Genomic DNA, 11,228 nt, shown 5'->3' with positions numbered 1-11,228 from the left:
TCTTTCAGGCGCTCACGTTAAAAAAGGCAGTGAAAGTAAATTGCGGGGGGAGGGGTTAGTCTGTTACCCCCGCGTTCCAGGAGGGCCCCCGGATTCGTCCCCCCCCCCCCCAGACGGGGGTCTGTTTGCGGGATGCACATGCTCTCCATTCCAGCCTGACAGGTACTGCTTCTCGTCTCCTTCAAACACAGCCGCTGGATATGCAAATAGGATGTTACATCACCCCTCCCTCCGCCGCTCCACATACGAACATCAGAGTCCGAACCTGCTCCCCTCCACGGGTCCTCCAAGTTCACACGCCCGTCACCCTCAGACCCATTCAACATTCTACTGCCAGTCATAATTATCAACAAAACAAAAAAATAAAACAATTCATAATAATACCAATAATGACACATCAGTAATAACAACGACGGTAATAGACGCCGTTATAATAAAATAATAATAGCGGCCGACAATAGCGATCGCCGCGATAGTAGTAATAGCCTGTATTTAATTACCCCCGCGTTCCATTCACTGCGACCTGGCGCCCGACCAACATGGCCGCCGCGGCAGCGACAGGCTAACTGGCAGAACAATCGAGCCACCTGCGGACCGACTGGCTCCTCCCACCAGACGGGCGGACCGAGGGAAACGAAGCCGGGGGCCAACGGCCCGAGCGTCCTCGCCATCGCACCCCCCCGAGTTTATTTTAGACACAAACGGAGGTACATAATTATACAACGGGCGGCAAAGAAACATCACACCACGTCGGACTTCGCTCCTAACGCGATTAATTCAGCTCCGTTCGGCGCAACCCTCCAAAGCAGGCGGGGTTTTTTTTTTTTTAATTTATTTGGGTCTTTTTTTTTTTCTCTCCAAAGAACAGTCAGATCCATTCCCACGAAATTGGTTTAAAAAAAACAAAACAAAAAAACGCACAACACAAACACATAATGCCAGTGACCCAGCGCTATCAGCCGAACCCCCGCGCGCATTATGATGTAAATGAGCTGAATAGCCGGGCCGCTGCCGCTGACGGAGGCGAGACCGTGCGTACGCACCGCGGCGGCGAGCGCGCCCAAACGGACCGGCGGGTAATTCGCGCGCGGAGCACCCCGCCGTCTCTGAGAGACGCGCGACCCCCGCTAGCGCCAGAGCGCGCCAAGCTAGCGCTGACTCGACCGACTCTGGACTGTATTTATTATGACCCAGCCACCGTCCTGCACACACGCACACACACACACACGCACGCACGCACGCACGCACACACACACACGCGCGCACACTCGCACGCACACACACTCACACACTCACACACTCACACACTCACACACTCACACACTCACACACTCACACACTTGTGCCTGCTGTTTCAGTTTAACGTAGTTTGACACAAACATGTATAAAAATATGATAAAGAAAGAAGATGCTCAACGCCTTTCAAGCCAGCGAAATAAAAGAGGGCTGGACTAGGGGCCCAAGAGTCGGGACGGCCAAACTAGAGTTTTAAAAAAATAACTCCTTGCTCAGACACTTCACAGGGACAGGCCCAGAATAAGGAACACTGGAGCACACTTTGCTCGGGGTGAAAGACACAGTTTAATGAACAGGGTAGGTGAAGATAAAAAGGCAATAAGATACTGGGCCCAGCCGAAAATACCCCAGGACCGCTCGGGCCAAGGGGAACCCCCCCCCAGCCGTCAGGCATCTGTAAAATGGCGGTCGAGAGCACCCGACGGCCGGGACCAACTGGCAAAGGAACGGGATGGAACCCAGCCAAGCTGGAACGGGGGCCAGAGAATGCCCCCCCGTCTGAGCGCGGGGCCGGGCGGGACGGGGCGGGGGCGGGGCAACGCCGACGAGGAGACGCACCCAAACACCGGAGAGCTCTCTCTCTCTCTCCGCGCGCGGGTCTAACCTGCGACGGCGGCGGCGTGGACGTGGACATAACCTACGCCAACTCGAGCGTGAGGGGGGGAAAAAAAACCAGGGGGAGCATCCAGGGGAAAAACAGCCTCCCACAGGTACGCAGACCGCACTCACAACACAGAGCCTTCGAGCGCAGGGAAAGTCATTAAGAGAGAGAGAGAGAGAGAGAGAGAGAGAGAGAGAGAGAGAGAGAGCGAGCGAGCCCCGCCCTCCGGACAGAGGCGCACACGTGACCGGCGCCAGTGGAACACCGCGGTACATGGGACACCCTGAAATACGGCTGAGGTCCTCTTTTAACACCGCAGAAGACCCCCCCTCTCCCCTCCCTCCCCCCCATTGTTTTCTGTGCTCGTACCCAGCCCATCGATACTCGCCGGGGGGGGGGGGGGGGGCAGCAGGGTCTGGAGTCACGGGAGCGCACGGCTACCTTCCGGTCAAAGTTCAGCCCCAGGAATCCCGAGCTGTTTACAGCCGGAGTGATAAACGGGTTTATTTGGGCCTTCGGTTCCTTCACAGCGTTTCCTGGACCCCCCCCCCCCCCCGGAAGGCCCTTAATTAAAATATAACAAAGAAAAAATACTAACGACTAGTGGCGTGTATTTGCGATATATAAATGAATCTCCCTTGACAACCGAACGTAATGACATTCTTCTCTTTTACTATGTTCTTTCGTTTTTAAAAAACATTTTTTTTAGCAGGACTAACTGATGATCTGCAGCTTCGCGTTCACACAGACAGGCCGTGGTCATGTGATGTGGTCGCGCGACACCACGAAGGAATCGAGACGCATCACCGCAGGCAGCACACCTGCGGCCGACTGCGGACAGGCGGGGGGGATGGGGGGGGGGGCTCCTTCCTACCACATCAACTCCTTAAAACCAGCCCCGCCCACCCCCCATCCCCCCTGACCTGCTCCATCACACCAAACGGCACACCGAAACTCCAGGTGGGTGATGTCACACACCGCCAGCGGGGCCGTGTCGGGTTACTGTGGGGAGAGGAGGGCGGGCTCAGCCTGGCCTGGGATCGCTACGGAAACGCCGAGTTAACCCCTTCAGCGCCGCGCCGCGCCCCCCCCCCCCAACCAACCCCCATCCCCGTGGCTTGGTCCCCACGCAGCTGCGGCGTCTTCCAACGCGCGACACCCCCCCGAAAGAAACCGGTCCAGCTTTCCTCAAGTCCTGATTTTCAGTGTTAAATCTGAGGAAGAGTTACTCACTTCTCACTGCCCACACAGAACTTTCATGAGCACCGAGAAAGAAAAGAAAAAAGAAAAAAGAAACATTAAGCCGCAGAGTTTGACCAGAGGCCTACAGAGAGTGGGATGATATAAGGAGGGTAAATATGTGGCCAAAAACCACCGGTCAAGTCACAGCCACATAATAGCATAGAATTATACTGGCACTGCGCTGAGTTTTTTGGGAGGTAAAAAACTAAAAACTGCAGCTAAATAATAATAATAATAAAAAAACTGAAAACAGAACACAGAAATGCTTCCTCTAATTCTAAACAGCAGCCCTAAATCCTGCAACCAGCCCCTCGCCCCGGGTTCCAGAGTGGATGAACTGCGGCCTGCTCTGGCCCGTCCGTCCGTCCGACCATCCGAATAAAACCAGCGTCTGACGATTACGTCCCGTTAACAGAGACAGACGTGTGGACCCTCCGCCACACCAGGGGTTCCGCCAAGCTCCTCTCTCTCCGAAACCCCGCCAAACCCCCCCCCCCCCCCCCGCCCGCGACGGCGAGCAGGCCCGACTCCCAGCCCACGATTCCCACGCGTCACACACACGCGTACGCGCGGGCTCGAGAGGAGAGAGAACATTCAGCGCCTCTTTCGCTAGGCCCCTCCCCCTCCCCGTCGCCATCCCACCCACCTGTGGCGACACACACCCCTTTCGTTTTCGTTTTTCCCCCCTCCTCCTCCCCCCTCCCCGTGTTTACCTGTGCCGTGTTCCTGTTTGGGGCAGATCCCCCGCGAGGACGTGGACAGGCAGTCGTCGTCCTCCGGCGTCACCTGGACGCCCACCTCCACGGGGACGGCGGCGCGGCGGCGCCCCCCCCCCCCACCGGCCCGGCAGCGGGGGCGGGCTCGGCGACGGCGGCCTATCCGTGGCGGCCTTGCCCTGGCACGGCCCGGCGTGGCAGCGCCGCCGCTTGTGCTCGATGAACAGCAGGATGTGCCCCAGGGGGAAGTGCGTCTGGCACTGCCCGCAGGTCAGCAGGTCCTGGTCCCCGCCGGCCCCGCCCGGAGACGCCAGCGCCCCGCGCTCCGGCTGATCATCCGGGAGAACGGCCGCCAGGGGCTCGGCTGGAGGGGGAGGGGGGGGTGGGGGGCATCACGGGAGGGAGGGAGGGAGAGAGAGAGAGAGAGGGGGGAGGGAGGGATGCAGACAGTTAAGACGGAACATCGGAGACCGGAACGTTCCACAGTCTATACCCAAAGGCCAAAAAATTCAAAAAACAGCAAATAAAATTCACATGACGTGCTTTTTTTTTTGTGTGCGCTATATTTGTATGTGGCAGCGTCTGTATAAAAAAAACAAGCTGCAGGACGTTAAAAAACACTAGGTTTTCGTTTTTCATCATTGCTGGTTTAGAACAAAAGCAGTGGCATCCGATTCACACGTGGTGAGGAGCTGGTAGCATCAATTTAAAATGTCAGTTTTAATTAAAGTTTTGTGCTTCACGAGGAAGTAAATCTTTGAAGAGAAATAAACAGCTATTCTGTTGAAGCGGGAGTGGTCACTAAATATGAGTCAAAGTGCTGAGACATTTAAAACACATGATAAATGCAAGAGAGATCAATCAAACACAAACACACACACACTAAAAATATATCTGTTGGGTAAAAGGATGTTGACATCACAAAACACTACCGATCTCAGTTTCTCTCAGAGTAACATATCTAATATTACACCTAAAGCAGTAATCTGATGCAAATATAATACGCACTCTTTGATAAACATCAGCACTGTAACTCAACTCTTCATTTCACTTTGATTCTAGTACAGACAAAGATATCAGAAGTGTACAAATTGATTACAGAATTTAGGGACTCGACAAAAAAAACAAAAAAAAAAAAACCTTTACACGTTCCATTTCGGCATGAAAAGGATCCATAAAATATCACACATGGCAGAATTATGCGGGGAGAACCATGGCAGTGAGGTAGGACGGCGGCAGGAAACATTTCAGGGGTAAAAATGAACACATCAGACGGCATTTAAATAAATTGCTTTCAGTCTGCCTCATTAAATATTTTTTTTTTCCCCTCTTCTCTCCCGCCCAGGCTACCCTGATCTTAAAATGGAAGGCCATTTAAAATGTGCCCAACACATGTCTAAACTGGGAAACGGTGTATGTTCAATCCAGGAACGTGCCAGTGTGTGTGTGTGTGTGTGTGTGGGTGTACGTGACTTTTATTTCCTCGATAATCTCTTTCACAGCCGGAAATCAGAACGCAGTCTCGAGCGTTCAGGGGCTTTAAGAGCAGAATCTGGGATTAGCATTTTTTGAACATCTAACAGTTCTCTCAAGAGTGACCTCTCATAATCGTGAGACCACGGATTCTGTTCAATGCCTACATGATTGACAGAATGGCCAACAGTAGTGTGAAGTTCCATGCAAAAAGCAGAGAACAAAAAAGTATGCACTTGGCTGTACTGCTCCTTGTGTTTTAAAGTTTTAAAGATGCGTACAGAGGTGAAGGCATCCTGCGCGAGCTTCCTAACGATTAAATAGCTTGACCCTCTTTATTACGCCGCCAATTTCGCGTTTTAATGAACCTAAAACCACAGAGAATCAAAAAATAGATTTTTAATTTGACTAAGGGTTGATTGGAATACATTTTGATAAAAAAAAAAGTGCCGGGATCTCGTGAACCGAGGTTAAATTTGTTCCAGCCCGGCCCAGACCAGATATTTATGGGTGTAAGTGGAGTAGTTCCCAGACGTGCAGCGTGAAAACATTTGAAATAGGAATTCTACACGACATCTGCGCTCGAACTAGGACATAGAAATAGCGTGATGAATTACCGCCGCCGGTACCACCCTAAATTCTGTGTCAGGTCAAACACAGGAATTGCGGGGGGGTGGGGGGGGGGGGTGTTATACACGTTTAAATACACCTACACTCACCAGAACGTTTCTCTTGCTTTACAGAAAATGACACCATGTAGGCTACTGGTCCCAGACAACAGTGTGTTGTTTGTTTTCATTTTGTAATCACACACAGCTTCTTCATTTAACACATCTGTAATGGATCTATAGTTTCCTTCATCATGGAATCATTCTCCGTCTTGCAATTTTTTGTCTGTATCAAAACCTAATTTTCTATGCGCCTCTACTGAAACAAAAATCACGGGCAGTAGGACTAAAATAATTACTCATCCGATCCCAGGACATAATTTAACATATATTCGTTTAAATATCATGTGACTTTCGTTTTTTTTTTTTTTTTTACCTTTCCCCACACATTTTCGAATTTATAAAAAACCCGTAAGGGGAAATGTCCAAATACATTTAAATTCAAACATATTGACAATATAATACAGGTTAAGCCAACGTGAACACTTATATTGCTTAAGGGTGATGCGTTACAATTGTTTCGCTAAAAAAATAAAAACAATAACAACACTCCTGGAGTCATTAAAAGTCTGATTTGAGATAAATTGTGGGACATGTGTAAATTAATCCGTAAAGATGTCGTTGATAGCCCTTGCCACAGAAAATACGATAGCAAAGTTTACAAGCATTTGCTTGAAAGGATCAGGTTTGTAGGTTTGTATGTTTTCGGGGCCCAGCAGACTGTAAAGAAAACAAAGCTGAACGCAGTTGAAAAGCGAGACCATGTGCACAGCTACACACAGCACTCAATAGCCTAGCAATAGGCTACGTTTGTAAAACAATCTGACCAGTCTCGGAAGGAACTATGGAAAATTGAACAATAAAGTACCCTGGTGCACGTGCGGACTAAACCATATGTCAGATAGCACCATTTTTTGTTGTTGTTGTTGTTGTTGTGTGTGTCATGTTCCCTATTGAAGTTTGATGCTTGAGGCAGAAAACAAATTGCAGCTTTTAAAAACACTGGCAGAGAAAAACAAAAAACAAGTCCCACAGAAGCGGCATCACGATTTGAATGTCCACTGGCCTACAATAGCCATTGTACTTAAAGCGGAACATTTTTCATCAATGAATGCATAGGGCCGGGGGGGGAAAAAAAGAAAGAAAGAAAAGGCCTAAAATTAAAACAAAAAAGTCAATCTAGTCATTTGTGTGGCTAAATATGAATAAGTAACAAGCAACACACCGAAATTACATATGCTGCCGTTCTGCGTCGCTGGGTACGGCCCCATTTTCGATTAGCCCGGTTTATCGAACAAAGCAATAAACATTTTCACTTAAAACTATACTGGAACAATACGTTGGAAGTTTAATTCAAATCCATTTAACAAGTTCGAATGGAAAAGAACACGAGTTTTGACGCCAAGAGGGCGAATGGTGTGAATAAACGTGCCACAAAGGCGTATTATAGCCCACGTATCTTCTTATAGTCTGAATATACAGCCAAGACATGTAGATTAAGGTGGCGGAGAAAGTGATCAGGTTCAAGTTCATTTTTTGTTTATGATCGCCTTCTGCCTCCTAGCGACGGACCGAAGAAACGGAGGTCTGCGCGTAGAGCACACACAGACGTCTTCGCACCGACACAAACATAACTTAACATGGAGTGGAGAAACACTATAGGAAGAAGCGATACGCTACGATGTGGCGATTTGAAATGTGCCCAAAAGCAGGCGTACTGGAAAAGTAATGCAATACGTGCAGGCGACCAATCTTTTACGACAAGCAACGATGAAATACGGGCGAAACGGACTTCTCGTCAAGTTTACCGTGTCTTAACAGGCTACCCGATGCACCGTTCGGAAAGTAGCTATATCGGAATAAATGTCTGAATAAAACGTGTTTAAAGTTACCAATGTCGAAGTCAAAAGGCCAACGCGCTCTGCCTAAGGCGTCAAGTGATAATACGGTGTATCTGTTTGATAATATGTATATTGCACCGAAATAAGCACCAAATGCTAGATTATCAAAAATCCTATCTGTTTATCTGTTTAAGTGGCGAAAGATTTAAAGCAGCGAAATGCACCACGTATACCTACTCTGTGGTATGTGCATGCGCGCATACTATATATATATATATACGCACTGAATAGAGATTGCCTTACCTTATGGTCTCCGTTTAAAGAACACATAAAATATAAACGATCCACAAATGCATGTACAAAAATAAAAAGAAAATATTGCAGCGCCGTGTTCCTGTTCCTCTTTATGAAAACTCACACCGTTTTTGAGTCGTTTCTAACAATGTTTTCTTTCCCCCCTCAAGAGCATCAAATATACATTTACATTTTTTTCAAGTCCAATCGTCGGATACATTTGTCGGCGAGTCGAATAATAAGAATATTAATATTTCTATTTCCTCGCTTTCGAAGCTGCCGCTGAGTGGAGGTCCGCGCACGCGGTGCTTGTAAACAGTCGAACACGAGATTTTTCCCAATCAAAATCCACTTCAACTTTTTTGAAAATCTTCCAAAAAATAGCACGAGGAGGGAAATCCTCTCGCGGCGGTAAAGACACAGACTTGCGGGATCCTCCATTCGATATATCAACCATATGTAAGCGTGGTAAAGTATACACATACCTAGCTAGCACAATCACCTACCTTACAATATGCCCTCAAGTGGCTAAAGCAACGGGGGCACGAAGCCCGCTTGCATTTAACAATACATTTCTACTGCAAAATAGTCCGGTTTAAAAAAGGGTGCATGCTGAAAATTAAAACTTTTTCGGTCAAGTTTTAGCGGGGAAAGGCACTCGTATAGGTATGTCTCGGAGAAAAGGATTCTCGCCATGCTTTTCAGTGCAAGTCCACTTGACTACGATCCGCGCTGTCCAATGTCCACTACACCGTCACCCAGAAATCCAGTTACTGACGCTCTTCTGTACTGGAGAAATCGCTTTGTGTGCTAGTGGAAATTAAGTGTAAGGATAAGGGTATTTTTTTAATATTTTACTTACGCGAAAACTCCCGTTTGCTTAAGTGCTGGGGCTTGCCTTGCTTACGGCGAGACATGGTGGTTGGTGGTGGCTTTTTGCTCGGTTCACATCGGGAGAGCCGGGTTAGAAGGGAGACTCCAGTGAAAATATCTTCATCAATGCCTTTGACATCCAAAATAAATTAGAAATAATACAAAGATGGCGCGGAGACGACGGATTGCGGGATAGCCGTCATGGCTTTTTTGAAAAGAGAGAGATGTAAAAATGGCACAAAAAAAAGCCCCCCTGAGCTGCAAGTTCAAGTGCGGACGTGACGTCCTGCGAACTTGAACGTCAGGAGATGGATGGACACAGACATACAAAACATAGGCAGGGCAAAGCCGGGGAGTGGGAGGAGGGAATGGAAATAGCAAGACCAATGGACACTCATTAGGGGCTGGGCATGAAAAGTAGACCCGGAGAAGCCAATGGACAGAGAGATCAGGGGGCCGGACAAGAGGCAAAGGGGGAGGGAGGGTTTGTGTGTGTGTGCGTGTGTGTATGTGGGGTGTGTGTGTGTGTGTGTGTGTGTGTGAGAGAGAGAGAGAGCGGGAGAGAGCGAGAGAGACTGGTTTAATGAAAGCCGTGAACAGGAGAGGTGGACAACACTGAAAAATAGACTAAGGAATGCCAATGGACCGGGAATTTTAGGGGGGCAGAGCGCGCACGTACGACAGGGAAGAGGACAAGTAGCGCGGCGCGGCGGGCACGGGGGGTTGGGGGCGTGTAAAGCAAGCCGTAGCAGTGGACATTGATCAGTAGTCCTGGAGCAGGAACACGGTGGCCAAACAGTTAGTGTGGTGTCTGCGCGTACGCACGAGGCACGGAAAGAATGGAGCCGTTTCGAAACCAAACACGGCGTGAGAAATAATCGTATTGCGAATACAGGACAGGCAGGTTCTGCACGTTAAACAGTAAATCAGCTAGGAATGACAGGTCGGCGCATAGATACAGCCAACACGGCTTAGCGAAGACTGCGATAATAGGTTGAACATGGCTCCTATTTGACAGAGAATGGATTTTGCGCGAGGTTATAAGCGTATACCGTTTCAAATAACGTAGAACGATTACGTGGGCCGTTCACAAAGAAAGAAAAAAAAACAGAAATTGGCAGGTCGATGACAAGTTCAAAGAGGGTGGGGGTAATTGGTAAAATAGATTTAGAAAAATAAGATAAACAATACACCCATTTTAACAATGACACCTCGTAACATACAGTACGCGATGACATTATCTGGGCTGTGAAGTAGAAGGGGGTGGGGGGAGGTTGCCTCTCAAAGTAATAAAAGTAGCTTCCGCACTACAGACTAGCGACGGAGCGAGAGAATCACAAGAGCGAATTGTCTTGAAAACGTGTTGAGAGGACTATACGACTGCTAACCGGGGAGAATCGGTGCGACCCGTAGAACGAAACGACCAGGAAAGGAACCCGAACGTTCGAAGAGAAAACAATTAAAAACGCGAGCAAATGAGTGAGTGGCAATATTGGTCGGGTCAAGGTTAGTCGATTATTTTCGGTATCTGTCGCGCGGCAGCACTGTGCTTCCCTCCAGGAGCATCAAAGGCAGAGGCAGGCAGTTGGTGGTTTACAAATGATAGCTTATTTTTTTAAAATCAAAGATGCACCAGGATTTTGATTTACTACCGAATGCTACAATTTACAATACTACGACTGCCACATTTGGTGACGTTCTACTCGATAGAAATGGGATAAATTGGCTACAACGACTTTATTTAAAAGTAGCACTAACAAATAATTTAAAAAACACCTAACAGCCAACTTGTGTATTTACTGTAAATCTTCAGTGAACGCAATGAGTTCAGCACCATTGGGGAGAACGATGCATCTGAAACTTTTTGCTGAAGCTTTGCCTGTTAAGATATTAATTTTCTCGCCATATTTTGACAAGCCTACTAAAACCTGTATTGAATATAGGCTATAATCTTTAAAACATAGCGGCGAAAAATCGACTCAAAACTTCCACCAGTCATTTGTAAAGCCACACACTGCGTTTAAACCGTGTCATGATCCGCGATGAAATAAGAGGGCTTTAAAGCGTGGTTTCTTTGTGTATGCTTGTTCTTTTGAGAATAATTGCGGTTGCATGTCGAAGTCTCTATAGAGACACAGCTACTGAAAATTTGATATTTTGTTTTTAAAAGGCAGACGGATAAAACGGTGTCAATACTGTGCACCGTCCGATCGTGTAACGTGCA

General features: G+C 48.1%; 1 pseudogene; it reads right to left on the bottom strand.

Annotated features, from left to right (window-relative positions):
- The window catches only part of LOC118218633, a 15,124-nt pseudogene extending 5,793 nt beyond the window's left edge, over positions 1-9,331 (bottom strand).
- Between the last annotated feature and the right edge of the window lie 1,897 nt (positions 9,332-11,228).

The sequence above is a fragment of the Anguilla anguilla genome, chromosome 2 (assembly GCF_013347855.1).
Source record: "Anguilla anguilla isolate fAngAng1 chromosome 2, fAngAng1.pri, whole genome shotgun sequence".
In the NCBI taxonomy this organism is placed as follows: domain Eukaryota; kingdom Metazoa; phylum Chordata; class Actinopteri; order Anguilliformes; family Anguillidae; genus Anguilla; species Anguilla anguilla.
The sequence above is the reverse complement of the archived record's forward strand: the minus strand, read 5'-3'. Positions and strand labels throughout refer to the sequence as shown.